Source organism: Pseudopipra pipra, chromosome 6, assembly GCF_036250125.1.
Source record: "Pseudopipra pipra isolate bDixPip1 chromosome 6, bDixPip1.hap1, whole genome shotgun sequence".
Lineage (NCBI taxonomy): Eukaryota > Metazoa > Chordata > Aves > Passeriformes > Pipridae > Pseudopipra > Pseudopipra pipra.
In genome coordinates, this window is record NC_087554.1 from 30,280,792 (window position 1) to 30,305,391 (window position 24,600).

General features: G+C 43.5%; 1 protein-coding gene across 4 annotated transcripts in view; it reads right to left on the bottom strand.

The window, feature by feature from the left end:
* SUSD6 (sushi domain containing 6) overlaps positions 1–24,600 on the bottom strand; it is a 102,120-nt gene that overhangs the window by 68,049 nt on the left and 9,471 nt on the right. For 2 of the 4 annotated variants that reach the window (XM_064658314.1, XM_064658311.1), the window contains exons 1-2: positions 23,547–23,680; positions 16,399–16,491 (exon numbers count right to left, since the gene is read on the bottom strand). The gene's annotated coding sequence lies outside the window, so the exon portion shown is untranslated. Of the gene's footprint in view, positions 1–16,398; positions 16,492–22,952; positions 23,089–23,546; positions 23,681–24,600 lie in introns of those variants that run through there. The other 2 variants (XM_064658313.1, XM_064658312.1) reach the window with 2 other exon arrangements.

Below are 24,600 nucleotides of genomic sequence, written 5' to 3' on the forward strand. Positions count from 1 at the left end.
GACAAATCCAATATGAAAAACTTAATTATATTTAGGCTACATTTGCTATTAAACAGGTGTAATAAGGCAGGACTTTCAGTTCTTTGAAGACAAATTGCCATTGATAAATTTTTATTTCTAACCAAAGAAAACCATTGGGTTTTGTCACTAGACCAACAGCATGTTTCAATCTCCAAAATCATAACATAAAAAGTTACTCTTCCCAAACAGACAAAGGCTCTCAAGAGAACGTACAGGTACACCCTCAACACCACCATCATCAGGGGGACACTTCCTTGCAAACACTGCAAGTACTTCCACCTGCAAGGAGAAACAGAGCAGGTGGTGGTCTGAAGCATCAACAGTTGCACGATGCCCAACTCAAAATTTTTGCTTGCTTTCTTTTCTAGGGAAATAATCTTGACTTCCTAACTGCAAGAAGTACTCCTGATTTGATGGGCATGAAGAAATGCAAAAAGAGGGAAGAACCAGCCTTGCGAGGGCTGTATCATTTCAGCGCACAATAACACTCAATCCCCACTGCACATTCCTGAGAGCAGCCATAGAGCTCAACTACAAAACAATTATCAAGAAATGACAACACACAGAGGAATTCCAATTCACTTTTACTACAAGTGTTCACCCAGGCCTACATACAAAATGCAAAAGGTTTGAGACTGGTGAATTAAGATCAATCATAGTAACGTGAAAGACACTGCAACAAAAGAAAGATGCACAACCTACAATGAGACTCACTTTCCAGAAGCCTAAAAAAAAAGTTGAGACTGGAACAGGGGACATGCTACATTACTGCCTTAATTTCATCAATATTGGGAGGGCCTGGTTCATGGAATTCGCTGCAGTTAAAGGTTGATATTAAGAAGATTATCCCAAGGTCTGCAAACACCTTCATTTCAAGACACAAAAAGGAATCCTTTGCTTCTTCAGCCAATAAATTATTAAACCCCCATTTCCTAGATAGATTTTTTTTCCTCCACTTTTGTAAGTTAAGAAAATGTATGAGGGGGAAAAGGGTATCAGGAATGAACAAGTTTTGAAGAACTTCAGAGAAGTTATTAACATAATCAACACTTCTTTTTAAAACCACACCTGAACTGTAGGCGGCTTTGTATAGGTGACTTGCATAACAAATCATTTATCAACCATCAAACTAGAGCTTTAGAAGCCTTCTGGAAGGGTGTCGGCTTACCATCAACTGGATAATCCAATTATTTTGGCTTGAGAAATGTCAGGCCTATCCCCAGCAATGTTTGTCTTAGTCTGCTCACCTACAAGTAGCCAGTAGACTTTAGGCAAGCCAAACCTGCTATTTCACTAGAATCAAGCTGGAGAAGACTTGTCTTTAAATAGCATAAACGTGGGCAATAAAGGCTGCAGCTACCACAGGTCTATCTGGTCTGTCTTCCTACAGTTGAATGCTGATACATTTTCTGAAATAAATGACAGCCACATGCTTTCTTACAGCAGGCTCTCATTGCCTTACATGGAAAACAATTCTTGTCAGACACAGCAAAGGTTAGATCAGATTTTAGTTGTGGGATCTTTTCATGCTGTGCAATAAAAAGTCCACTGATCTCATGCTGCTTCCTCCTCCGCTGAATTCTTCTTCCACATCCCCCTCACTCAACGAAAGCCTCTCGGCTGAAACGTCATTTCTCATCCCTTCTCTTTAGCACAGGCTTTTTACATCCTTTTTCATATATAACAGCTACTTGTTGTGACTCATTACAGAAGTCACGCAAGGGAAGAGATGCAGACAGGAAACCTGGGGCACATGCCAAACTTTTGCTTCAGACAGGTATGTGACCAGGAAAAAAAAAAACAAAAAAAAGAAGCCCTTCACAAGCATTAATTGCCTCCTTAGCACTAGCAAGGCAAAGAGAGGCAGAAATCGAAGCCTACAAATCAAACCATGCTGTGCTAGGTGCTGTATAAACATAGAGCAAAACAAGACCACTGCTACAGGGATATCAGGAGCTACCACAGTGTGGAGAGAAAACACCTCTTTAATCTGAACCACCATTGGTTCTCAGTGATCTTTCTCTCAGGGCAGGTTCTTGCCACATCACACCCAGAGAAATCCAGAGCTCTTTGGTCTACTGCAAACATGCAATAAAATCTGTACCACGCCTGTTCTTAATGCTTTCTTTGTTCATTACAGTAGATTCATAAGATTGAAAAGGAAATTAAAAGGTCACTCAGATACATGAGCTGTCCCAAACATGCCAATAATTTAGCTCAGTAGCAAGAATCAAAGGGCAAAACTGCTTGGAAACATGCTTCCCTCAAATTCTTATCAGTAAATATTTAACCCCTTTTTTATTTTTGTAGCTACAGTCCCTGACATGAGCTTGATACTTACTGATTTATAAAACTAGATTTATGAAAGGAGTAAAGACTAACACTGGAGAGCAAGTACACTCTCCAGCTTCCAGCTCTTTCCCTTTGTTTTCAAGTCTTAACACTGCCTCACCTCTGCTTTCATTTCTCTTTCATTCCTTCTTAAGATTACTACCACGCCTCCTTACCCTCTTTGCACATTCTAATTCACGCTTCACACGCAAGACCGAGCCTTCCCTCTCCCACAGTTCCTTGTGCTATTTCCTCAGCTGAACTCATTAACAATGTCTCCAGGACTTCCCACGACTGAAGAAAAAAAAAACTCACCCCTAGGCAAATAGGAATGAGTTTGGAAGGTTTTGAGGGCAGTTACTTTGTGCATTTTGTAAAGGTCCAGTGCGGCTGCGGCAGCAGCAGCAACCTCATGCTACTTGTACGGGCACACCACCCCCTCAGCAAGAGCTGAGCAGTATTCTTACTTTTTGGAGCTCAGTGCAGTGATGAAACACATTCTGGTGTTGGAGGCCATGTTCCTTTGTGTAAGGGGTTATCACCACCCTACAGATACCTGCAAAAGGCTTCCCTAAACAACCACAATTGGGAACACAGGAATCTCCTGCTCCAGGAAAAAGAGCGAACAGTCTCTTCTCCCATGCCAGACGTACTTTTAGAAAGTGTGCAGGTTTTGTGGTAGGGAGACTGGTTTTGGGGGGAAGGGATGGGAGTGGGGTGTGGAGGTTTTTTTTATTTTATAATTTTTTTAACTGCTCCCAGTTTAGTCATGCCTCCTTAAGAGAGAGAACCTATACACAAGCATACACCCCCTCCTTGGCTGAGATCATGAGTTGCTGCTGAACATATCTTTCAGAGCTTGATACTAAGCCAAAGCATTCCTGCAGCCTGGACCATGGGGTGCTGCAATGGCAGTGCAGGGTAAACTACTGAGAGCAGTGGGACAGAGAACACAGGTTTGCTACATAACATCTCCAGTCATCCTGAACACTGATCTTTAAGATTCTTTTTTTTGTTGTTGCTTATAGGACGTACATTCTGGCAGCACCTCAAAGACAGTAGTAACTTCTGTAAATACAAATGAGACTATTACAAAGAAATCTGTCTCTTCTTGATGTCTTAGCATTTATCTAGCCTTTCCTTGCATTTTATCACCCCCAGTGCAGCTGTTCCTCTTCTGATTCTGGACAAAGATGAAAACACTGCCTCCTTGCATCCTTGTAAGTGGGCCCAGTGGGATTCTCAGGGAACCTGAGTCTACTTCCAAACACAGCTATCAGCAGGTTTCACTCTTGTGGTTTTGTCTTCTACTAAGAGCAGCACTAAAATTTTAGAGCCATCTATCATAACTGAGTAACTCTATCATTAATTCCACCATCCTCAAATATACTCTCCCTCCCACTTAGAGTACTCTAGGTTTCAGTTTCCTTCACAAGTAGATGTTTAAAACAGAGTGGCTTGTTGACTGGCTCTGCCAAGGGATCACACTAAGTTTGGAAATACCTGCAAGTGACTGTATTTTGCAGTTACAGCTGCCTACAAGACCACCTTGTCTCACTGAATGTAGCAATTACAAGCTCTCACATGCTAAGCAGAATGTACAAATACACCATCACAGGTGACTTACAGCATCAAACAGAAAACAACAGGCCCAAGAGCACCTAGACACAAGTCTTCCAGAAAGGACCTAGTGGTTTCTGAACACAGACAGGAAGGGCAGTTCTGTACCACAGGTTTCTTCAGTGCATGGTCTGAGGCAAACCCCTTGGGCTCTGAGATAAGCACCTCCCCACCTGTTTTCTTCACCAGAAGGACAGAATCCCTCCTCTAGAGGTTCATGCTTTCCCCAAAGGGGAAATCGACCCATATCACTGCCATAAGCCTTCTAAAGTAAAGCAAGAGACAAGATACCAATGGATTGGTCACAAGACCTGTGCTAGTGCCTCTTCTCAGTACTGCATTAATCAGGGAGCACAACCAACCACACACACTTTGAACTGTTCCACGATTGCCATCTGCATTCTCTCAAAAAGGAAAGACAAAGCTAGCAATTGCTTCATCTTAAGCAATGTCATCACCTCACTGAACCATGGACAAATTTTTACTGCTAAATCATGACAGCCTCCTTGATATTAACAGCAAATCCTTCTCACTCTAGAAATCTGAAAAAAATCTACCACCGCATTCTCCTTTGTTTGACATCCTTCTTAGTAAATATGACACATAAATCTTAGTCAAAACTGACATGTGCTTATCTTTGCACAGAAAACCAGCAGGCAGGGTCCCTGAAAAGGGAAAAGAAATAAATTTTGACCATGGCTAGATTTACAGGGAAAGGAAAAGAAGCTGCTTTCAACCATGCCCACATAAATAGCCAACAGAAGAGCACAGTTCATAACCATGCCTGTTTCAGCTGCATGTGTGATAGACTGCAGGTCAGCATGGCAGTGCAGGCTCAGCCAGCCTCATACACTGCCTTAGGGCAACAGATTTCCAATGGCAAAGTAACATGCCCCTTCCCATATGAGGATTCCTAAGAATACAATGCAATGGAACAACACCTGAGTCATTGTCACCAAGAAGGACTGAAGCTTGAGTGTTTTGTCAAGTGCTTCATACTCTATCCAAACAGACACAACAGAGGAGAATTGTTTATGGGTGCAATCCTCAAATTCCTGCATCCAGACTATGGAATGCCATGGTCTCTCTGGCACTCATAGACATTTGTCTGCAGCAGTCCACCTCCATATGCCTACTCTTCCTCAGTAGACTGGAACAGCAGCTCATGAGTACACAAGAGGAGTACACTGGCAGGGAGAACATAGAAAAAAAAAAACACGTGCAAAAATATCCCCATTCTCTCACTAGAACAATGCTGCTCTTGGACAAAAAGTGATGCAGATTTGCAAAGAAACTGCATTCACTAGCAAACCGAAACCAAACTACCACAAAGAAGGTGGGGTGGAACATTCTGTTTTATGTTGAAGAACAAATTGCAGAGGCCATAAGTAACAGCAAAACAGAAGGAGAAACTATTCAGCTGAGCATACTTAACCAGAACACAGGGTTCAGTTACCACCTATACATGCAGACACATTAGATCCACCACCCAAGCAACATTTCATGCAACCCCCGACTTATTTGTAAATGCATATTTAGAAATTCAGGGCAATAATCTCATACAGTGAAGATGAATAATATTACAGCCCACTGCAGACAGGATAGAAAGAAAACAAAGAGAATTTGTGTAACAAAGCAAAACACAGCAGGAGAGGAACATCTGCTGCTTTTACCAGGAATAACATATGGTTAGTATCTGAGGAAAGGAGAATGAGTTCATTCATATTTAAAAGCAAAAGTAATAGGTCATTCCTTCCAAGTTAAGAGGCAAAACGCCTGTTCCCCTTTCCCTGTTACAGCCCCATCATTCCCAGTCTAGATCTGGCTTTCCAAGGAACTGATGCAGTCAGTATTCTGGCCTGGACAGTCAAGCTCAGGGCACTTTTCATGTTAGGATGCCAGAAAGAGGAGAATGAGAACATTCATGTAGGAGTTTTGCTTAATCCTAACATAAGCCTGGTTTGTCCACAGTCCAGTCAGAGCGGCAACACAAAGACCAGTTTTGTCACCAGCAGATCACAGTTACACTCTGGAGCTGCAAGGCATTTGGCAGCAGTAAGCACGATTAACACAGTAAGTCTCAACTGCTATCGTGAAGCCATCTTCAGTCCCTGAAAGCACTGCTCAAAATTGCAACTAACGCAGTCGGTTCCAGTCAGAGCACCCAGAAACACATCTTTCTTCGACAAATGTGAGGCCAGATGCATGACAGCAATGTCTTCTAACATCCTACAGAACACAAGCATGCTAGCTGAGAAAGCTTCTACTTCTGCAATGCTACCCCACACATGGGTCTGCCATGCAGCAAAGTTACAAGGCAAGAGGGACAATCTTAATGCATCTTCATTTTCTCTTAAAAAAACCCAAACCAGCAGATCAATAAGGTCTTCTGTTTGAACACCTGTTGGTGGGTACCATTTAGTTGTGAAAGCAGAAAAGACCACTGGTACTAGCAAAGGTCTTCAACAGCTGTCAAGATATAGCACACAAGTTAATTCACCTCTGTAAGAGTCCTTCCCTCCCAACAAAATCTTGCCATATTTGCTGGTTCTTCATTTTTCCCAAGTCTGAATCCACACTTGCTCTCTGGAATTCAAGTATTCACTCTGTCAATAGAATTTTCATTGCAAAAGACAGCAAAAAGGATTAGAAGGATTTTGCAGCAGTGCTGAGCAGTCTAAGCCACAAAGAGAACACAGTATAAAAGCTTACTCTGACAATTAAGTGCTAGGAGTAAGTAAAATGGAAAATGACAGGCCAGATTAACTACTGCCAGCATTACTTCCCAGATCCATTCAGGTCACAATATTTTCCAGCCTCCCTTCTCCATCCCTTTAAAACACTCCAGTCTGAGTCCAGGCATATTATTGCCCTGACCCACACATCTCACTTTTTATTTGCTTTCTGTCTGTAGAAGGGAATTAAGGCAAGCAAGCCAGAGATGAACATTCCTACACAGAGTAATCCAAAAGTGTCTCTAGCAGAGCCAAGCATCTGCTTACAAGAAGATGAAGAGGCAGTCTCCCAGGTACCCAGTGTATAGCTCTCATGTAGAGTTCAAGGCTTCTTCAGCCTGTGCCCAAGCAGCAAGTGGAAAAACCAATACAGCACAGAAGAGACGCAGACAGCAACTATCTAGCTAACAGCTCCACAGCCAGAAAGTGCCAGAGGCAAAAAGAGATGCAGTATCAGAATTTTAGCTATTGTCAGACTAAGTATATACCAAGAAGTTGCTAGCAGTCTCACCTTAGAACCAGAAGCTTCATCTTTATGCTTATAAAAGCTGGCTTTTGATGATAAGTTTGTAGAACAAAGTGTCATTTTCTTACATCATCATTTACTGATGATCCTACTATAAAAGGATACATTTCACACTAAACTGCAGCAGAAACAGTGCACTTGTACTGTGTAGCAACCTTCTAGGGAAGCTGGAAGATGGATGCAGGCTGCTGACTCTAAAGCCTTCTGCAACTCATGCTTCTGGAAATGGCTTAAGTTATTCTTATTTAAGATTTTCCATGTCACCAGAAGTTCATCACAGTCAATTTGCAGCATGATCTATAGTCTCCATTTCTTCCATGTGAAAAGGAAGACCTACTGCCTATAAAAGCACTGCAGAATTAAACGCATTTTCAGACACAGGGGGCAATCAATAGTCTTGGAGATCAGAAAGGTTGTAGCACAGATTTAAGTACACCAAAGAGCACTGGAAGAGATTCAATATGGACTTCCATAACAAATACTCCTAGGCTCTTTTTTGTCTAGTATCATTAACCCTGCTTGTGGCTAACAGCGATCAAACTGTAGCAGCCTTGTTACAGTTTCCAGAAAAGGCAGATTTTGTGGAGACAAACAAAATCTATTGTTTTCCTGTGCAAATCTTGGGACAGATGATCTATTTTTAGGATCACTTGAATCCAGAGCTGGACACCATGATCCCTTTGCATGTGGAAGCCTGAGAAGAAAAGGTCAGAGCAGACTAGCAGTTGTGTGTGAGACTCCAACACAAGCACACAGGACTACAGAAAGCAGCAGTGGCTGAAATGCCTCTGCATGTGACACCTGCCCTCTGCTAAGGAGGAAGGCTGGTATATCACAGCCTTATAGGACAGATAAAATTTTAGATTGTCTTTTCTCAAGTTTGTCCTCAGTTCTGTAGTCCCAACATCAAATTTCATTAGCAAGGAGAGCCACTATTACTTCTACCTTGTAAGCTGCTAAACTTTGCTTCAAAAGTCTCACTTTGATCCTCATAGTTACCATCTACCCAGTAATTAAAGGACTTTTTTTTCCTCTGAAAATTAAAAGAAGGTTCAGGTATTAACAATGTCCCCAGGCTCCTCTGCCAAGGTCTGAACTTTAGATACAGGACAACTCAGTTGCTCATTACCTTATGCAGCACAAAGAAAAGCAGAAGCATAGCCAAGCCTTCAAATCTGGAGGGACCAGATTTATTCTTGGGATACCAAAATGACAATACCTATGTCAATGAGCACACTATGACCTGAAAAGTGAAGGTAACATTTCACCCCCTAAATTTGTTCATAATCTTACATGAATATTTGAAATTTTTTTTCAAATATAGGAATTTCCAGTTGACCAAGTCCCTTTATGTAGTTACTGCTCATGAGGCATTAAGAAACCCCACAGCAACAGGATTTTTTTGTTTTCAGAACACCAAATATTTCAGCAATCCTGCCCAAGGAAGCCTGGCGAGGAAGTGCTTCTGTTTGATGCAAAAGGAGGTAAGGTCTAGCTCAGGAAGAGATCATCAAATTCACCTTCCTCCAGAAGAAAGACAAGTACAACCTCTTGGACATTTGTCCTGCACTCGGGTCGCAACATGCAGTGCTATATGCTTGGAGAAGAGTGGTTGGAAAGCTGCCCAGAGGAAAAGAACCTGGGAGTGCTGTCAACAGCTAACTGAACACAAGCCAGCAGTGTGCCCAGGTGGCCAAGAAAGCCAATGGCATCCTGGCCTGTATCAGAAATAGTGTGGCCAGTAGGATCAGGGAACTGATCATCCTCCTGTATTCAGCACTGATGAGGCCGCACCTTGAATCCTGTGTTCAGTTTTGGGCACCTCCCTTCAAGAAAGATATTGAGGTGCTGGAGCATGCCCAGAAAAGGGCAAAGAAGCTGTGTCTCGAGCATTAGTCCTATGAGGAGCAGCTGAGGGAGCTGGGGTTTTTTTTAGTCTGGAGAAAAGGAGGCTCAGGGGAGACCTTATTGCCGTCTACAACTACCTGAAAGGAGGGTGTAGTGAGGTGGGATTCAGTCTCTTCCAAGTAACAAGCAGTAAGACAGAGGGAAAGGGCCTCAAATTGCATAAAGGAAGCTTTAAACTGTCTATTAGGAAAAATTTCTACGATAGAAAGTTTGTCAAGCATTTTAAGAGGCTGCTCAGGGAAGTGGTGGAATCACCATTCCTGGAAGCGTTCAAGAGATGCGTAGATGAGCACTCAGGGACATGGTTTAGTGGTGGACTTGGCAGTGCTACGTTAATGGTTGGACTCGATCTCAGATGTCTTTTCCAACCTAAACGGTTGGAAAAATACCTGCAATTTGGTATCTCAAGCCAAAAACACAGGACAAAGTATCTTGGGGTTCAACAGAGAATCATACAAATCTTCCTCTGTAGTATAGCTATCACTGTATGTTTGCATTCTGGATAAACTGTGTCGTTTATTTAATGCCCACTACAGCAAAATGTACACCTTCATGGCCTGACCTCCAGGAGCATAGCACTCCAGAAGCCACTGCTGACATAGAAGCAGAAACCCCCTCTCTGCTTCTTTCTACCTTAACATTTTCCACCCAAGAACAGCATTTCCACATTAAGATTTTGTTTTTCTTTCCAGGTAGCAGCCATGTATTCCCAAGTTTGGTACCTTACCTAGGAGTGAATGACTAAATGAGTAACAACTTCTGTGTCTAGCTACACTAATGCCAATGCCTGCCATCCTGCCCCATGCAGTACCTAAACTCATTTCCTCCCTGTGGCCGCCCATGCTCTGCATACCTACAAGGTCACCACCTCCCTTTGTGCCAGGTGTGGCTGGCACATCCTCACACCAGCAGCTGAAAGCTTGGCAGCCTTACAGCCACACATAGGGAAAACCACAACATAATGAATTTGCACACCACAGTATAAGATGTGCAGCAGCCCCACATTACACCCCATTACACTGTAAACAGTCATTAATTGTGGAAGTGAATCCACAAATAATTTTTACTCAATGAGCTTTTGCTTCTGTACTTTAGCTATTTTAGCTCTTCTTGTTCCAGAAGACATCAAAAAAGCTCATCTTTTGTTACAGAGTTACCTATAGAACACTGACAAGTTACTCAAGCTCAAGTTTCACCACCCCAGCAATATCTTCTTCACAGAAAGACCAAGGAGAAAGAATGGGACTTAAGCTTTTAATACCAATACAAAGCAAACTGGATTGAATTTGGAATTTACCTAGAACTTTTTTTGCCAAACACAGCCTAAAGGCAAAAACCTATGGCCAAATAATTCTTCCTCACAGAAGCTAAGCAACATAGTCTCATTCCAAGAACTAGTTCCTGGACACCAGGAGACTGGTAGATTGTTGCAAGGTTTGTCTTTCCAAATGTACTCAGATCATCAACTTCTTAAGAGTAACTTCATGCAAAAGAAACAGGCTAGTTCAATTTAAATTAGTTACATTTTTATGTGCTTTTTCATTTAATGGAGATTACCTCTCCATTACAGACAAATGCATACTGAGGAAACTGATCCACCCTCAAAAACTGCATGCGTATTGGTGTGCAAAAATTCACAGGTGACCAAAACAAGCTCATCTAGTTTACTGTGCCATTTCCTGCAGATGCTTTGATAGGCAGCAAGCACGAAGAAAAGCCTGGGCAACAACTACACAACATTCATGGCACTATACAAAGCTTACATTAATGCTGCCTACACTAATCACCTTTCTCAGCCTCCTGTTTTTCTCCTGAGAGGCTAAAAGAACCCCAGCCTCCAGTTGGGGTCTGTCAGTCTCTGGTCTCACAGGTAGTGCAAGTCAAATACCTTTCTCAGTATCCAATTTATGGATATCCACACCCTCTGGGTGCAATATTCTTCTTTTCTCTCCCTTCGTCAAAAAGGGGAAAGGATCTTTTAGACATCAGGTACAGAGGGTGTAACAACAATCACCCTTAACGGTGCAAGTCTGAAGTAACTCTACTTGAACTCATGGGATCATCCTAGTATACTAATATTTTAAGCAGGCTTTTTGAAGCTGGCTTAATACATCTTATTGGCTCCTCCTGAACCTCACCTACAAGCAAAAATTTTTTTCAATTTGAAAAACAGGCTGCCTTCTACACTTAGAGAAAATTCTACCATTATCATTTTAAATTTTTAGCTCCATATCCAAGAGGGTGACAGAGAAGAACTCAAAGACAAGAAAGACTAAGATAATTGCAAGTCCTGGAGGAAAAAATATCTAGATGAAATGTACTGATTTTACACTTGATATTGATCTTCATGGCATGAAAGACAAAAACCCCCCACTGTTATTGTACCCATTCAGTGAAGTTCACCACTCATGGGGATTAAACAAATTGAACAGTCAGTGGGAGGTGTCAAAAGTAGAAAGAGGGTACAAAACTCCCCTATGTATTGGGAGCCTGTTAAACAATTGGCATGAAAAACCAAAATCAATGTTGGCATAAAAAACCAAAATCAATGTATGCTTGACACAGCAGGAATCGGTTACACTGCAACTAAATGCTCAGTGCAGGAGGACTACAAACAGCTTGCTTTACCAAGTACAGTTGCTTGTCACCAAGTACCTCAGAGAAAAAAAATAAATCTTACCATATATCTCAAATTCAGCTAGGCTTGTCTGGAGCAACGCTTGGAGAGGCTGCAGCCTGTTCATCATTCTGTAAAAAGCAGTATTTCTGACTCAAGTCCTCACTTTGTCAGCACCAACCAACACACCAGTATACAGCTGGAGATGGTGGAAAAAAACCACTGGGCACAGGTACACAGGTCAACCAAGGCAACAGAGATCAACCTACAAGGGGTAACCAGAACTATTTTCCTCAGCCATATTGCCAGAGGTCAGAAATATATTGGTGCCAACTCTTAACATTCAGCCACTCAAATGCTTCAATTTCTTCCAACTTCAGTGCTCAGGCCCTTTCAAAAGTCTTGAAAGTACAATACACATATCCTTTCCCAGCTTCCTGTGCTGCCACACATTTCATGAAAGGCAGCCTGTTTCTAGCTTAAAAAAACCAAACAAACCAACACACAAATTGTTCTGAAAAATCTAGATGTTTTCTGTGAATCATTTAAAACTTAAAAAAGAGGTACTGACAGATTCCAACCTATACTGCAACAAGGCTATCTTCAGGTGACACACCTCTCAAATAGTAGATCTGATGTAGCAAATTCTTTTTCAGATGAATATTTCATATGGATGAGTTCACCCCAGGTTCTTGTTGCCATAAAACTGCCACTCTGCCAACACAGAGACAAGTCCCTGTCCCAGAACTAAGTTACATATCAACAGTTCTAATGCCCACCACAAATAGCTGTCTTTTCTTGTGACTCTTAAAACAGATTTGTTTAACTAGTGAAGACTACTTTCTATCATGAACTGGAGGGTCCTTCCTGTTAGAAAGGCAGAGAAGAGAGAACTTCAGCAAGTGTGATAGTAGACCAGTTATACTGCCAATTTCCTTAAACAGCCACTGTTTGCCAAGGACATAGGCAACACCCTTTCCCTCAAGCATGCCTTCATTTTCAACTGAAGGATCCATTCTTGTAAAGAAGGAATACCTCAATCTATACATTCCAGTTGAACCCAGCTTGGGTCACTGGAACATATGTTTTAGGAGCACATGGTCAGTGCCTGATCCTCTACTACAGTCACAGGGAAAATAATACATACAAGTAGTGCTGGATTCCAACCTGCCACTCCAAGGTTAGGTGAGACACCTGATCACCAGCTAGTTTGACGTAAGCACTTCCCAAGATACTCAGGTCTACCTGTAAACACAACTGGCTGTTAAGGTAACTGAGTCAGAGGGGAATCAGCCACAGTGCACAAGGCTATGTGGCGGGGGGGGGAGAAATCTCTTCCCCTCACACACAGCAAGTGGTTTGTCACATCAAAAGTCAAAGAGCTGTTTTGCAATATGTTAGTTGATGACTAAGCTATGCTAATTAAAACTCTGTCTTCACAATAAGGGATAAATGCAAATGAAAAATTAAAATCAACAAGTGTCCATTCCACAAAATATTGGGGGGAGGTGGGAAGAAGTGACTGTCATCACTTAAATGAAACAATATCCTGTCTCCAGGACATGGTGGCTGCTGAAAACCTCTATTCCTTCCTGTCTACCAGAGATTAAACCAAAGATTCACAGGGGTTAAGCTGGTCTACAAGTTACTGTAAAAGAAACATCAAAAATCCCCACTAAAAACCCGAACTACTGTCACACCACCTCAGGTCATACACAAAGAAACAGGCAGAGGAAGTTTCCTCTGGCCTCCTATCAGTGGACAAGAAAGAAAGTATTTGCGGAGAAAAAAAAAAATCAATTTTGAATATTCTGTACCATTTCCTTAATTTTTAATACCAAAAGTGCCATATGTCTCTGGAGTTTGAAAAGGATATACTACCTTGGACCAAAAAAAACCCCAATCCCAAAAAACGGCCACAAAACTAAGAAAGTAAAAACATTTTCATTTCACAGGATTAAAATAATAGCAGAGAGGAATCCCGTGTTCTGTACTGCGACTTGTTGCAGTTTCTCATACACACATTTCACTATAATTGTTTCAAATCACAGAAGATGATCAGGACGTTGAAAACCAGTAGAATACAATAACTAAGTACAGGGCACCCATTTGCAGGAAATGCCCTGCATAAGCAAATCAAGAGTAGAGAATAGATAAAACCAACACCACCTATGTCTTCCTGTTTTTATTTTCAGGTCATAAAAGCAATCTTTACTCTGAAAATGAGCATTTCTGGGATTTAAGATTTGTTGGGTTAATAGTGCTAGGCAAAGGCAGTTATGCCTAGCCCATAATTTTACCCACATAAAATGTGTTACATTGCATCTGGTAGTGATGTCTTTTCAGGATACTGTCAACAGAATCAACCTTAAAAAACACTGGAACTGTTCGAAAGTGCTGATAAACTCCTTCCTACAGCTAATGTTTCCACACAGGTTTACATCAAGGAGCCGCACTGGATTACCTTTGAAATGCACACTCCCCCATCTGTGCACAGTCACTAGCAAAAAGCACTTCAATCAGTCTCCTCAGATGAGCATCTTCTGATGGAGTCTTACTCTCTCTCCACACCATCACCATTTCGCACACGTTTTTGAGCTCAGCTTATCTAGACATTCTATATGCCTACATAGGCAAAAATCGTGCTGTTTGCAAAGAGATTTTTATATCATCACTGTAGGACTTTTCCAATTCTGCACTAGGAAAAAACACTCTCCATCAAAATGAAACATGAGAGCACTGTGCCAATACACATATGCTACCTGTGCAGACACACTCAGTCTCTGTCTTCTAGGGAAGATCTTTAATTTGTCTAAATCCCTCCTATCCCTCTATTCTGTACTGATACCAAAGAGGGTCTTGAACCACCCTGCAGAGAGAATAGGCTTTAGTGAAAGATGGCAAACTCCCTTACAAATTCACTGGAAGGCCAGCTCAGCCAGACCCAGGACAGATTATCCACAGAAGATTGCCACCATCTATCCTCAGAGAGCCCACTATCACAAACCACGCTGCTATACTAGCACACCCGCTTTTAGAAGCACAAGGATGAGCTTCTCATCAGCTTCTTACTGCTAAGCAAAGGCTAAAGAGGCTAACTCAGAACACTTCTTCCCTTCTCTTCTTGATCTGCATGATATTTTTTAACAGCTTTGCCTGATGCAAGCATTTCACATCAGACCTAATCATATTTTCACCACCGACCTTTCCCCATAGCCACACAAGATTTAGTGAAGAGGCACTATTTTTTGTTATATCACGTGCAGAGTCATATTTCACTGTACACCTAAGCTTCAAGCTCATCTTCCTGCTGCTGTGCAGATTATCTTTATACTGAGAACAGATCATCTGCATAATCAAAACAGTATGTAGGTTGCACACACCCTAGAAAACTTACAGAGCTCTTTGGACTAGTGATCAGAAGTTGGTCTCTTAAGGAGTACTCAAAAGCATCTGAGAAACAATATTTCTTTGCTTTGGTCAAGAAGAGACAGAATGAAAAATTACTTCTAATCAGTGACATGTTCCAACATGTACCAAAAGATGCCACTATATACAAGTCCAATGTGTCTTGCATCAACAGAAAATTGGGGGGGTTTATGTAATGATACAAAAAATAAACACATAGAGAGCCACCAAGATATCTATTAAACTGAAGTGTACAAATACCACCCAGGAGCACCCAAAAAAAAAAAAATCTCAAAATATTTAAATGATCATTCCTAATGAGACCCTCTTAAAACTAGAGTCTTTGCACTCAAGGTAGCAGTTACAGAAAACAAGGACAACAGGCGGGACAGGAAAAAGAGAGGTAGCAAAGGAGCTTAATGCCTTATCACTGCTAAAGGGATCTGAGGGGAACAGGGCGTAGTCAGAAGAATTAGCCCTATCTTGATTAGCATCAGAACAAAGGCTCACATTAGTTTGTCAGCACTAGGACTCTCCCAGAGCAGTGGATAATAACCTCATTTAAAGCATTAAAGGGATTTCCTCCCCACTTCGCCCCCCCTCCAATCTACATCCCTTCTCTAAAGGGGGATAAAAGGATGAGGTCCAAAAATTCTTGTGTTTAATTATCTGAAAAACATACCAGGTTTTTTTGTTTTGTGTTTTTTTTTTTTTACAACTAAAACATAAAATACACAAGTAAGATCCCTCTGTGAAAGGTTTTCAAAGGTAACATTTGGGAGCAGGTATGAAAAAAAAAATCAAATCAAAACAAAAACCATTTTCTGTTCAAGAGAAAAGGTCAGATAGTACAGGTGACTTTATCATGCATGCTTAACTCTGGAAGGCAGGAAGGACTTTTAACAGTTTCTACAACTAAACCAGGGAGAAGTAAGGGAGTGAAGAATACAAGGAAAAAACCCATAGCTTTTCATATCTGAACACCACAAAACCCAGGCTAACAGAGGCGTCGGGAAAAATACTAACGCATGGCTAAAAAGGAGTCAGACCGTGAGAACATTTTTGAATACTTCCTGTTTCAAAAGCTAGTGATGCTAGCAAGTGGCTGTCTCACTGTAGGAGAACATGGAAGGCAGCACATTTTGACACTAGTTTACAGAAGAGTCATGGCATTTGGACAAAATGCAGGTTTAAAAAGCAAAACAGAGTAACAGCATCAGCTTTCATCTTACCTGGTGTTGACACAGGCTGGCATACAATGGTTGTCAAGTTAGCAAGATTAAACTGACGATTCAGTGAGGATAGGTTGATTCACACACCTAGGACTGCACAAAAAGAGTAAGTATTAGCTGTGAATACATAGGGGGCGAGAAGGGCACTCTCACATAAAAGAGCAGGAGGCTTGAGGCGTAGAAGTAGCTCTACTGTTTTTAGGACACAGGCACATAGCCATGCTTCAGGTACAGACATTATGCACAAAATTCAGATCTGGGTCTGAGATATACTGCACAAGTTACTCAGAATCAAAGAATATGCAATCTACCCTCACATATTCCATCTAAAAATCTCGAGTATGAGAAGAGAACAGTTTCAAGCATAGCAGAGTGTTACCAAAATAATTGCTCAGCAGCACTCAAGCTTTGTTGTTGGGTTTTTTTCAGTGGGACAGAAACTCCCCGAAAGTTACCTAAAATACACACATTAAAACTGCATCAAGTCCAGCCATCAGATACACACATATCAGAGATTGCAATACTGCATACTTCCCAAATAAGTACAGGAGAAAGGAAATTTATTTCTACAGTGCCAAAATTCATGGGTATGTTTTATTGTCTTATCACCCCACACACCCTCTTTATCCAGCATTAGTACTAAAAATTTCAGTACTTAAAAAGATGGTTATCACATAAGGTAACCTCCTCCATTACAGAAAGTACAACAAACCCAGAACTGGGCAAACTGGTCATCCAAGTGAAAGTAAAAGCCATGTAGCTGAAAGGAATTTTTGTCTAGCCTGCTTAAAGATATCCTTTGTTGCTAAACATTTTATTGTCACATTTAAATGTCAGCATTTTAAGTCTCAGATGTGTGCAAGCCCTGCAAAACAGGAAACCAGAAACAGACTTGAGATGGAGATTCTCATAGCTAATGAAATGAAAAGTAAACCCTAGCAAACTGCTCTTCGTATCTCTCACATGCTTACCCAAAGACACAACCCCTCATCTTATAACCTTGCTCCCCATACCCATGAAATGTTTAACAGATCTGCTAGTAAGCCTGTATAGTTTTGTAGTTTACCCATATACCAGGGCAAAGCCTGCAATGAGTTTCCAGCACACTTTTGTTGCACATCACAGAACCAGTTTGCAGCATTTCAGGATCACACAGCTCTTTGCAATAATGCTTTAGCTTTATAAAGACACTATTCAATTTTCCTAAGGGGAAAACAGGAGCCTCCTTCTCCTGAAGCAAGCAGCATGCCTTTTTTGGACTTCCAAAAGGAGTGAGGGGCCCTTGGAGAGAAGCTGACTTTAAAGCTTTCAGTATGATCACACATATGGCCACTGGCTCACCAGTGGCATATGTGGCAGCAGATGGAGAAGTGAAGGTTTCATACCCTCCGAGTAATGCTCTGCAATTTTGACACTTCTCTGGAAAAGCAGAGATGTCAATCACCCTTCCAGGCTGGTGTTTTGGCACAGAAGGGGTTCTCCTCAGTCTGAGCACCAATACCAAAGGTTAACCTATACAGGCTATTTTGGAGGCAGTTTCTGTTTTAGCCTTCAAATATAATGAATTCACATGCAGCAGAGAAGGATCAATTACTGTTAAGTTTTCTTCACTGCAAATCAGCTGGCTTTTAGCTAATTAGAGAGTAACACATACCTAGTATGCATCCTTTCTTTTAAAGGGGGCAGTGGGGAAGGTGTTTTAATTAACATCAGAGCACCTTACTAGATCTAACAAATAAAATGCCTTTTCAAATGGGCTCTAATACCCAAAGGAGATTCTGGCATATCCCCCAGTACAATTGTATTAGTGTGAGCTGCTCTAATATATCATCCTTGAAGACTTTTAGGAAGTTATATACAGAAGAGAAAACCCAAACAGCTTAAATAGATCAGAGACATTCAAACATTTCAGTAATTTATATGTTTAACACTACACATACAGACTACAGCTCCCCTCAAAGCAGTCTCTAACAGCTACTGTTAGAATTCAATTCTAACAGTAAGTTAGAAGCAAGTTTAGATATTGAAAGATCGGTAATTTTACATAGAACATAATTCTCAAGCCCACTTACAGAAGTTGGGTGGGGATTTGGGAAGGGTGTCATTTGGTTTTGGTTTGTTTGGACATTTTTGAAAGCCAACGTATCAACAGGATTTCTCTCTTAAAACTTATGCTCCCCTAGAAGTCCTGCAGAAAGAGACTCCAATACACCAACATAACTTCTATCTTCATTCCTAAACAAGCTGAAAACTTGGTTTTGATCAGAGATTCTTTCAATTCCCTCTCATTTTATTACAAAATCCCATTAAATCAATGCAGGGGAAAAAACCAGGAACAGCAGCAAACCACAGCAACATTTAATTATAAACTAGAAGGAAATCAGTTGAGGAAAAATGTAAACAGCTTTAAAGTTTTCAAAATGGTTCTGGCCCTTTTAAAGCATAAGCTAAGGAAGCTACGGACAGAGACACAGAGTATTGAAGCTGGTTCACTGCTGAGCATGAGATTAAAATGGTGCACATTTCAGCCCTGTAAAGTTCAACCATCTATAAGGAAGTCATTCCTATGGCAAGTGTACACTGCAAGAATGACAACCATTCTAGTCTATAGCACAAATATGATGCAGTGTTTCATTTGCCACATAAAAGTGATTCCAGAAGCTAGTTTCCCTTTACCCTGCTCTACCAGCTACAAAAGCTGAGCTTTACCTTGCCCACAAGGTTACTCCGGCAGTGGTGATGACCAACCCATTCCACTCAACACTCACTTATACCAGGAAGCAAATTTACTGCTGGTGGGCTGGTTGTGAAGATAGCAGTTCCCCTCAGGGAATCACCAGAGCGACAAGAGACACATCGATCCTTTGCACTGCAGAGAAGGTTCTCAATGGATGCTCCACTTTCAGAGCCTGCCCACTGTTCAACACAGAGAAAGACAGAAGCTGGGGGAAAAGGGACAACTCAGGCAGTAGGAAGGAGGTAGGGGCTTTATATCTCTAACTTCTGGTCCTGCAGCTCTTCAGTGTGAACTTCCTCAAAAAACTGTCTTGAATTACCACACACAAATATCATCAGTTTAAAATAAATAAGCAAACAATAGGCCAATTTTTCCCTGGTCCCTTATTAGCATCACCAGGCTTAGTCTGAAAATACACTTTGCAGATTGCATCACATAGCAAGCCATGCAAGAGCACTAAGCTTCCTGTGAGAGAGCAGTAGCTGCCGCTACTCAGTAACAACACAGCCAGCATACAAATGGTAGGTGAAAACATTTTTTGCTACATACAGAAGCTCACTTCTTGACATTTACGGGAAGCATTTCTACTGGTTAAACTTAAAATCAATTTTTGCAGCTACTTAAACACAAATTCTATCAGAGTCAAGGAAAACACGGTCTGTATAAATACACAATAGCAAAGCCAGATGACTTCCACAGATGGACTTACAGAGTGCTTCACTGATGTCATCTACCTGTCCTGAGCTAGTACATTTTGTGCTGAGGGTTAAATTGTTACATCTGAAGTAATTCCATAGCTTCATGACAGAGATTAAGCATGTATGGATGGCACTTGCAAGGACATGACACTTGTGATGACAGCTAGATAAACATAATTATAGACTATTGTATTTTTAGCAAAAGACTTCTACTGTAATCAATACCACAACATGAGCACCTTTGCTACGTGTGGGTTAATTTTTCCCCTCTTACTGTTTTCGGAAACGCTTTTATGTTTCCATTTACATACTCCTAAAGCAGAATTCAACCCATGCTGCCTCTCCTCCCTTCCTCCCAGCCTTTTAGGCAAGTGGGCTGTAGAACCAACCCTGCCAGTAAAAGATGCCTCTCTCCCAGCTAAGCCTGATCAGCTGGGATCAGCTGGTTATAGAAGCCGACAAGTGGCTCAGAGGGCAGGGGAGCTGCAGGGAGTCCCTGTGCCAAGCAGAGTGCACAACAGGACACAGTCTGGGAAACTCTGAAGCAAGGCTTTCAAGCTACTGACCTTTCATGTAGTTATTGGTAGATAATGAACTTCTCCGGGTGCATCTCAGAGAAGCAATAAGAGATGCAACTTCCAAAATGGCCAAAAAGAAAAGAGAAGATAGCAGTGGCCTAACACAGACTCCCAGTATAGTCAAACCTTCCTGGCCTGACAGAGACCAGCAACTTACATCTGTCTGCTCAGGAAAGCAAAACAAGTAAGAGACCTACGTGGGCGGTACGGCAGTAGATGGCTGTGGTGTTAGCAAGTACACTGATAACAAGCAGAAGTGATGCAACAGGAACAGCCACAGATACCCAAACCTGCAGCTATGAGGTTGCACAGCTGAGGTTAAGACCATTGCAGGCTGCTCTTACTGAGAGCTGGAACAATTTTCCAAGCAGGAGTAAAGTAGCTGAAAACAACCATGATCATGGGACAGAACTAATTTCATCAAAACCACTACACTAGTGGCAGGACACACATTTAGTGGCTTCAGTAACCATTGCTCGCTGACTCCCCAGGCAGTTCGTGAGTTCAAGCAGCCATTTCAGTCCACCTTCACATGCTGCACTAAATATAAACTGCTGATAACTGTGTGGAAACTGTTTCAGCAGAGACAGGGTGCACTGCACAACTCAACAACGTTGGATCCTCCTCAGACTACAGGTGGTCAATTTGCATGACAAGAAGAGAGAGAGGAAATTTCCCAACCACAAGTGTAGCAGAGACTTTGGTTCTGTCTCTGCTACACTTGTGGTTGGGAAATTTCTGCCTCGAGATCATTACTGTCCCAGACTCATACTTCACTGAATCCTCTGTGTATTAAAAAAAAAAAAAATCAAAACCTTTAAAGGGGGAATATGAAGACACCCGGGTTTTGACAATGACTTGTCTAAGAGGAGGTTATGGCTCCCTTATGATGTGCTACTCTGCCTTATAGTGATCTCCAATTTTAAAATCTAGTTAGATTAGGCTGCACATCGTTCAGGCACATTTCCTTCACCCAGTGGCCCTTAAAGAAACATACCTTCCTACTTTCAGATGGTACTCTCTTCTCTAGTGGTACATAAAACACTCATTTAAATAACAGGACATGCCAATGTAAGAGGGCAGATGAAACTCCAAATAAGAAAAAAAAATTTTCTTCTCCAAGTTTGCTTACAGAATCACTACCAGAAACAACATGAAAGTTACAAAAAGACAGAAGTGTGATCTGTACAGTTGTCAGTGCCACAACTGGCCACCAGATTACAATACTAGAAAGTAGTATTCTCTCTGCATTGAAATGTACCCCCAAAAAATAGCACAGTGTGAAAAGAAAAAAAGGAGGCAGACTTGCAAGAGATTTATGGCAGACACCTTGAGGAGGAGGATGAAATCAACGATAAAATTGCAGACCCGATCTTTAAGAACATTGGCATTTAATATGTAAATTCCCCCTCTGCTTAGGCGTTTTGCCTCCCTTTGATGTATACTGACAAGTTGGAACTAGAAATGAGAACTGGGAGAGTCCCTTTTCCCCATTATCTCAAATACTTTTCTAAGCAAGCCTCTAACTCTCAATTAAGTCTCTAATTATATCACTTCTGTTCAGAGGGGGGGGAAAAAAGCCCAACAAAAAACCCCGAAGTATAACAAACACTATTAAAGGAGAAAGTCAATGTTTTCCCAGCTCTGATGCAGGATGTAAGCGGCAAACTGGTGCCCGACAGCTATAATGCAGCGGAGAAGAGAAAGACAAGCTGAACAACAGAGGACAGTAAAGATAATCTGGATGAGTTCCAGATGTGTTGAGCTTAGTCCTATGACATGAAAAATTAAAGAGGTTAAAACCTCCTCTTAAGAACTTTTCTTCCCATTGTTCTGACCACGACTCTCCTGAATAAGCTGCACTGCTCCAGAAACCTTAAGAATTGCAGTGACAATAGATTCCTGCCAAGAGAAGCACCATTACATAATAGCGTTTACAGGAACACGCACAAAAAGCCACTAGGAAGCGCAAACAGACAAGTGCAAAACCTTCTCTGCCCATCAGCTCAGTTTAGCTCTTGACCATTCCAGAGGCTACTTCAGGATATTTTTAATTTATACATTTACTTCCTCTCATGTCCTTCCATCCAACAAAATCTGTATTACTGTAACTACTACACTGAGATCAAGTCCATTCCCCACAATAACGTAACCCCCTTGAGAATACGCCCACTGGAAACCGCTGTATTTGCATTAATCTATTTAAAACAATACTACAAAGATGAAAAATTGTGTCACTATTTCCATTAGTATATTAGAAATAAGAACTATTTATTATTGTATTTTTTCATCCTTTACCCAATTTTAGGAATACTCGGAACGATTACTGCTTTTCAGTTCTGAGAAGCCTAGCATGCCTACTTTTGAGTTCCAGGTCCTCCACAGGGGATTTACCATAGCTTTGTTATACGTAGACGTACAGGCTCAGCCTAAGCACTGCACACGTGTAAAAGGCAGCTGCTTGGGAAGCGCTAACCTCTGGTCACTGCTAAAGCACCGTAAAGAAGAAACCAACGATGAAATCTTAACAAAGTTTCTCACGTTATATCGTCCGCGGCAGTGCGTCCACTAACACCTTAATCTCAGACACTTTCTCTGTGTCTCTCTATGCACCCATAAGCTCTATTAAAATAAAAAGAGAAGACAGCCGTGAACGCTTATCTGCTGTTACTCTCGGGGTTTTTAAATCCTAGAGGTTCACTCCGCGCCAAGAGAATCCACACGTCTCAATGCACACCAAGATCGCTGACCTCACAGAAAGCCCAGCTCTGCCGTCACCACCGACCCGCCGCTGCCGCGACACGAGGGAGCCGCAGGTACCGCAGGTGACATTATGTAAGGGAGCGGGCCAGGGAAGGGCTCCCGCCGCAGCCCCGAGCGCCATGCGGGGCCGCCGCCGGGCCAGGCTCCCCTCGCTCCCCGCCCGGGGAAGCGCCGCCGACACCATCCGCCTCTGCCGGCGCCGCCGCCCGACCCCCGCCCCGCGCACGCTCCCCGCTCCCCGGCGGCGGGCCCGGCTCCGCGCCCCGCCGCAGCCAGCCCGCTGCCCCCGCCCCGCGCCCCGGCGGCCCCTCGGCGGCGTAGCCCCCGGCACGGTGCTGCGCGCCCTCCCCCTCGGCGGCGGCTGCTGCTCACCGGGCGGGTGACTCGGCGGGCGGGCTCGGCGGGGCGGCGGTGCCCGGCGGTGCCCTGGCGCTCAGTTCGGCGGCCGCGCGCCCCGGCCGCCCCGGCGTCTCGCCCGCCCAACGCCCCGGCCGCCGCCGCGCGCCAGGCCCCGCCCCGCGCGCCGCCGGACCGAGCGCTCTGGGCGGGGCGGCCCTTAAAGGGGCCGCGCGGAGCGGAGCGGCCGGCGGGGGGCGCTGCGGGCCGGCCTCGTGCCGCCCGCTGTGGGGGGCGGGCCCGGGGCGCAGGGGGCTGGCGCCGCTCCCGCAGCCGCCGCTGCTGCTGCTGCTGCTGCTGACTGACGAGCCGCAGCGGAGCAGAGGAAGTCCTGCCGCAACCAGCGACGGTCGCTGTCGGAGGCTGGCGGGAACGCTGCGAGCCCCCTCCCCTCCCCCTGGGGTGGTGCGGCTGGACGAACACGTGGCGCTCGCTGCCGGCCCGGCACTGGGGAACAGCGGCGGTGAGCCGAGCTGGAGTACCCTGTCCGGACATGTGCCGCTCTGTGCCGGAGCAGGAGCGGCTCCGCAGCAGCAGGGGAGGAGGGCGCTGCACAGCTCGGGCCGTTCCCTCTTTGCTGTCAGCCCTTCATCCCCGGGCGTGGGTGCGGCGCACGGTGCGGTGCCCGGTGCGGTGTGCGGTGCCCGGTGCGGTGCCCGGTGCCTCTGCCGTGCCGTGGAGCGCACCGAAGCTCGGGCGGCGGAGAGGCTCGGCCATCGGCGCGCTGCCGCGGACACACCACAGCGGCACAGAAGCCATGCCAATGCTCCTGCAGCAGGCGCCCACCTGGCCCGTCCCTGGCCCTATCCCCCCAGCTCACCTGCTGGCAGACCCTCGTTTCCCCTCCCGGCTGGACCCCGCCGGTGGCAGGCCTGTGGGGAGCACAAGCCACAGCTGGCTCGGTCCTGCTGTGCACCACCAGCAGAGCCAGGTTGTTGGCTGGAAGGTCTAAGGTTGAGCTGTTGCAGGAGGTCGCACGTTCACAGGGGTTTAGTACACGGAGGTGTAGGGGGATGTTCTACACTTTCTT